The sequence below is a fragment of the Macadamia integrifolia genome, chromosome 13 (genome assembly GCF_013358625.1).
Source record: "Macadamia integrifolia cultivar HAES 741 chromosome 13, SCU_Mint_v3, whole genome shotgun sequence".
NCBI classification, from domain to species: Eukaryota; Viridiplantae; Streptophyta; class Magnoliopsida; order Proteales; family Proteaceae; genus Macadamia; species Macadamia integrifolia.
This window is the reverse complement of record NC_056569.1, coordinates 25960310-25967295: the sequence shown is the minus strand read 5'-3', so window position 1 is coordinate 25967295 and position 6986 is coordinate 25960310.

Genomic DNA, 6986 nt, shown 5'->3' with positions numbered 1-6986 from the left:
AAATACCCTTTGAAATGTTGAATCTAAGGTTTAATAGATGATTATGTGTTGATCTTGAAGGATTTGAAGAGATATTGACAAGGTAGAAGGAGCATTGTGAGTTGGAAGTGATTTGGAAGTTTGAAGTCATTTTTGAGCAAAGAAGGTAAGATGGTTCCCCTCACTTGAATCTAACTTAGATCTAAGCTAGAACCATCCTATAGGACTTTAAAGGTGTGAAGAATGGGTGGGGAAAAGCCCTATTTGGATCCCCAAGGAATGGAGGAAGTGGAGAAGAAACTGGGGTTTTTCCGCCAAAACCGGCGGGTACAACCGGTGGGTCCCTACCCACCCGAGACACCCACCCGAGAGGGCCAGGGGGTCCCTGGCCAAACCGGCGGGTAGGCCATACCCGCCGGTCCCAAACCGGCGGGTTGGACCGGTGGGTAGACCACCCACCTGAGTGACCCACCCGAGTGGACAGAATTTGATTCTTAGGTCCGATTGAGCCCAAATCGGACGTGTGACCTTCTTTCGACGTTCTAAACACGATTTTGACGTCGGATTTCATTAATTTTGATTCTAAAATGGTGAAGTACTAACCCCTCTCAATTATGTTAGGTTCACCAAATCCTACCCGATTCGCTCCGGATCTCGCCCGTACCGAGCGGGACTCCTTGTACGCTACAAGTAAGTGGAGAGAGGACGTTTGGCCTATTTCAAGGCATTTGTTTGGCATTCATATAACTATATCTAATTTAGTCATGTCATCATGAATATACTATATAGATTAGTCATTTCACACATTGATGTGCATTTATGCTATGTTTACTTTTAATGCAAATTGAATGAGATGATATATGTCGAATGTGTACATCATGTTGCATAATACCTTGATAGACTAGATGCCGTGGTCGGCTTGGAAACGAATGCATTGGTGGCCCGTGGTATGGGACACGGTGGCACTATGCAGTCGTACTGCATATAGGAGCATGCGGTATTAGGATTCTCACCATCCCGTGCTACGACCCTTCCCAACAGGGGTTAAGGTGTTCGGGTTGGGAGTTCGCGGCTCGTACCCGGAGTATACGCGCACTGTGGTTGTAGTAGCACTAAAACCAAAGACTTAGTAATGTTGACTAGGTGTATGTGATTTAAAATGACTTGCATGGCATGTAGTGCATATGATGTGTTGTGATGTGTGGACTGTTGTGTGTGGTCCACCTCTCTACTTACTGAGCTAGTGAGCTCATTCCACGTGTGCACCCCTTTTTAGATGATTTTGCAGGTCATGCATCTGAGGAGCAGGGGGTGGGTTCCCCAGTCGAGTTTCCTGAGGAAGACTGGTGGACCCCTGAGGAGTTTGAGCACGGCGTAGACTGCGCGTGTGAGAGCTGTGTTGCGGGGCAGCGGTTCTGAGGCCGAGCTGAGCTCCAGCCTTGATACCGATGCCGGGCTGTGTACTCTGATGTTTTTGATAATTTCCTGTATATATTTGATATTCAAACTTTATTCTTTTTGTGTATATATATCATGCCTTCGGGCCCAAATGTATATAATTATGGTATCGCCATTTGGGTATCAGGTATATGGGAATTATTACAGGTAAAACTTAGTCTTCCGCTGATTTGATGAGTTGATGTTAGTGTGTGTATGCTGTGGTGGAATACAGTATCTGATGATCCTGGCAGGTTTGGGTTAACCGGTGTTAACTCGGTCACCGCTCCGGTTCAGTGCGAACGGGGTGTGACATTTACAATGGAGGGTTTAATTTACTTCTACTTCTATTTATAGACCGACTCATATTCAAAAATTCCATATAATAACTGTGACTCTCAGAACGACAAAAACCAACTCAAGTAGGAAACGTTACATGAGAGTAAAAATGCACTACCAAATTTGACACTGTTGACTAAAACATACCACAATATTAGAGTTATATAAAAGAACCATAGTCAGGCTGCAACAAGGTCTGGTTGGGCCGAGTTTCTTAAAACCCTAGTTCAACCCTAAGTATTGGAATTTAAGTTTCAAACTATGGTCAAATTGGTCTTTTCAAAATAGTCTTTTTTAAAATCCAAAGTAGTCTTTTTGAAATTCAGTTTTCCCCCTCAAAAGAGTCTCTCCTACTTTTACTATTCTGTCTTTAGCACTTGTGAAGTTGTGAATGAGCCAAAGACAACTCACAAAAGTTTAGTCCCACATTACTTAGTGATGAAAGAAAACTTGGATATATGTGCAGGAATGTTTTTTAAGGGTGCAAGCCCTTGGAGAGGCACTCTCCCTTGTCATGTGTGTGTGTGGGGGGGGTTTCTGGGGTGCTTTTGAATCACGCCTAGCCTTAAGGGACATATTATTGGTGTATCCAATAAATATACATATGCATGTACATGTACACATATGGATACCTGTACAGATATACCCATTCATATACAGAGGCTTACAGAGAACAGAGAAGCAAAAACTAAGGTCGAGCAAGGCCAAATTAGGGAAAAAATAAGGGTCGGATTAAGGGTGGGCCACAAACATCATCTTTTACCTGCCCTAACCCTGACTCAGGGCTAAAAAATTTCAGGATTGGGTCACTAGGGCCAAAATTGCACCCTACTCAGTGGTGGGCTCTTGAATCGCAAGAGGGAAGGGAGAGAGAGGCACGATAGGGGGTGGCTTGGAGGGCAAAGAAAGATGGGCAGTGTGGGTAAGCTACAAAATGGGGAGGGGGTGGAGTCCATGAGGGGGGGATAGAGCAATGGAGTGTGACAAGTTTTAAGCTGGCAAGGTGCGGAACTTTAAGATGTGGGGGTGGGGTGGGGTGGGGTGGGGTGGGTGAGGAGGAGGGTTGAGAGGGGTTGAGGGGTTTGCATTCTGGTGGTAATTGGGATAGGAGCAGGTGAGAGGGTTGGGTGGTCGTTGAAGCTGTGGGGTGAGTTGGGGTTTTTTTTTTTTAATAAAATTGTTACTTTTAACAGCGGTAAAATTAAATGCTACTAATAGTATTATTTTTTGGGTTGGAGATCCCTACTTGGTGGCATGGCCACTACACCAAAGTAGGGACCAACCAGGGGAGGTACTCAAGCATCCAACCAAGAGGGAGGGTGTTTCGCTACCCACTATATCAGGTGTAGGGCATGTGACGAGATAGAGATATTTTCCCTTATTTTTTAATAAAAATAAATCTCAACGGTAATAGAAAATCTACCACTTAATTGATCAGGTTTGTAATAATAAAAATATACAATTCTAATAATACAATATGACCTTTTTTCCTTGGTAAAATAAGATACGGCTTTATTAGCGATCAAATTACTACTACTTGATATACCATTTTTTTTTTTTTTTTTTTTTTTTTTTGGGTATCATACTACTTAATATACCACCTCGGTTAGTTTCAACTGTAGCCGGCATTTAATAATTGCTACACAATTCGCACCGATTTCTAGCAAGTTGAAAATAGTATTAGCCGAGGTTTTTTATTCTACGTCAATAAATGCCACGGTTAATAATTATGACACATGACAATATAAAGTTATTCACACTGCCGTGGCAAAAACATTGTTACAATATCATGAGAGCTCTTGAGGATGTCTCTACTATAAAATGCATTTTAGACCTTCTTTTTGACCTTTCAGGTCTCACTATTAACTGTGACAAGAGTATGGCTCAGCTTTTAGCTCTTATGTGGGAGTTACCAATATAATTAAAGAAATAATGGTGACTCAACCTATCTTGGTATCAACCTGTTTCATTCCAGAGCTAGAAGGAAGAACCTAAAACATATTTTCAAGCGAGTGGATAACTAACACTATGGATGGCTAGCCTCTTATCTTTTGTCGGTCGAACGGTTCTGGTTCAATCATCTGTTTCATCTATTCCATCATACCTAATGTCGTTCCCAAAATCCATTTACAGGAAACTTGTTTCCATCGACTTACGTTTCTTGAATGTTGTAATGACTCGCGACCAAACTAAAAAGTCTCACTTCATTGGATGGCATAAAGTTTGTTCCCCAAAATCTCAAGGGGGACTTGGTATAAGGGACTCTAAAATTCAAAAAAAAATCTCTTCTCTTGAAGGCTGGATGACCCCTCATCACATAGGACGACTCTCTATGTTGGATTTATTGTCAAAGTTTCTAAATATTTCTCGTGCCAATGATGGGTGTGAATGTGGTCTACACCTATATAGGGGTCTGTAGATACACTTGTATGTCTACGAAGATACTTGTACATATACAAGCACGTGTACAGGGACGCTTGTACATGTACAAACACATCTGTATATGAACAGATACACCCATACGTGAAAATGTGAATTGTCTATATATTTTATAGATGGTTTGAAAATTTTACAAGGGGTTTTTAGCAAGTGTTTTTGTTCTTCCCACTCTATGTTTATTTCTTCCAAGTCTCTTTGTGTTTGATAATAAGTATAGCCTTTGGATTTCCCTATATAATCACATATTGAAGTGCACCTTATGTGATTGGGAGTTGTTTTATCTTGGAGGTATAAACGCAATGGCCAACCCGGTTGCACAATTAGGGGCGTTTAAAAACCTTAAGGATAGTATCATTCTGATACGACTCAACTCAAATTATGTTTGTTCCTAATTCAAGAAGAAGGATTTACTATGATGCTATGAGTTCGTTCATCATTCATGTGCAAATGCAACATATCCAGATAAGTCTTATACTCTACCCGTAATTATTTTCCAACACTTTATGGGTCCAGTTCTTAAACACAAGTATTTCCCCAACAGATCGGTCTTCGACCCGGATACCTTGAAGAAAAGAGGTTCTTCTATCTGGAATAGCATTGTAAGTATGCTTCCAGTTTTAAAGAATTTCCACAAAATTGGAAGTGACATCAATACAAAGTTTTGGAATGATCTATGGGTCCTACTAGTGGAGTCAAACAGTTGGTTCGGCTCGGTTTCAATCGGGCTGAATCGATTTCGTTCTAAGAATGAGGGAAACCAGAAACCAATCCACCAAAAAACTTCGGTTTTTGGTCGGTTTCGATCTTGATCCAATTTGGTTCCAGTTTTTCAATCTCGGGTTAGTATTGGGTTAGATCGATTTATTATCGAGCTTGAACCATAATAAAATCTTACATTCATAACCTGTAGTGACGAAATATTTGGCGAAAACACTTTAAATTTGTGATGAAATCATATTTTATCCTTGTAAGGAAAAGATAACTAATATTAAAACCAATGGATGATTAATTACTAAGAAGGTAACTAGTATTGAAATCAAAATATGAACCCTATCATCCAATCATTCACTTAACTATCCAACTAATTTTGTATGGTGAAAAAGGAGATCAATGGAAGCATTGTTACAATTTACAAATCAATTTCAGTATTCATAACATCATATTCATTGATTTGCAACAATTCTTCCTTATAACAAAAAATATTCTCACTAATATTATAAAAAATGGATAATCAATTCATTTATTTATAACCACATAGTCACTTATTTTTTATCAGTTTCATTCGGTTTGGTTTTGGTTTGATTATTGGTTGGTTCGGTTTGGTCTAGTTTTCAGCCGATCCCAATATACCTTAGTCCAAAATCAATTCAATAAGGATCAATTTAGTTCGAATTTTTTCAATCAATTTTTCAGTTCGGGCTAGGTTTTGACACCCCTAGGTCCCACCCTCTCCTAACTTCACATTATAATTATCAAACTTTAATGGTTTAGGTCAGTCCCTTTCTTCTTTACATCTGATTAGTGATTTCATTATGGGGAATGTACGTTCTATCATCATCAACACTCCCCCTTTCACTTGAAATGATATCCTACAAATTCCAATTTCCTTGAACAATGATAGATGGTGGTGCCACCTCTCAAAAAGGGGATACTTATCACCAAATTGGCCGTAAAATTTTAAAACATAATCCAATTACTAACCCAGTTAGACTCTCAAATAGGTGTACTTGCTTATCTCTATGCTCTCACTAGTGGTGGTTCATTTTCACCCAAAATTTAAATTCTACTTTTGGAGAGTTGCTCATGGAGGAATCCCCACAAAAGATATTGTGGGTAAATGGGTGGATTTGGATCTAATCTGTGGACTGTGCTATAGTCAACAAGAATCTTTATGTAGGGATGTAAACGGATCAAATTCAAATCAAATGTGTTTGAATCCAGATATTTCTTAACCAAATACAGATACCCCCTAAATTAATATGCGGGTGCGGGTCGAACTCAGATTTTCATCTATCTGTTTACTTGCTAACTTGTGTAATCCAGACCTTCCTCCCCCTCCCCCCCCCCCCCCCCCCCCCCCCACCCCCCAATGAAAATAATTTGCTCTTAATCCATCTTTTTAAGTTGTTTTAAATCTTTTTCTCATTTTCTAGGACCTGGTTAAACTTAAAAAACCCTCAAATCATTAATTGATTATTTAATTGGATTGGATAATTATTTTTTGGATAATTGGATTATAATCCAAATATGAATACAAATTCGGAATTTGACTATCTATTTACATCCCTATCTTATGGCATATCTTTTTATTTTGCGAGTTCACTAAGAGAATCTAGGCGGCGGCGAATTGGGGCTAAGAACTGAATCCTTCTCTACTTTCTCTTTTGACTCTTTCATTATGTACTTAATTAATTCTGATACAATACCTGCCACTGACCTTAATAATTTTTTTAGTATCTTCATTACTACGTGTTATTTCTAATGGAATCATAGAAATGTGTCAGTTTTGCACAGGTTAAACGGAATCCCTACTTCATCCTCAATCCCATGAAGGAGTGGATCTCTCATTTAGATCACCCCCACACAAGATCAACCCCCCCCCCGCTACACACACACATGCACATACACCACATTAGCCCTATCATACAGATATTGATGCCAACGGTGTTTGTCTATTTGGCTATAACCAAACCTAATAAGAATATTGTTAGATGGGCTGCTTGCATAATTAATAAAAGGAATTGAAATGTGTCTCATTATATGCCAATTATATGATGACAGGAAACACTTTG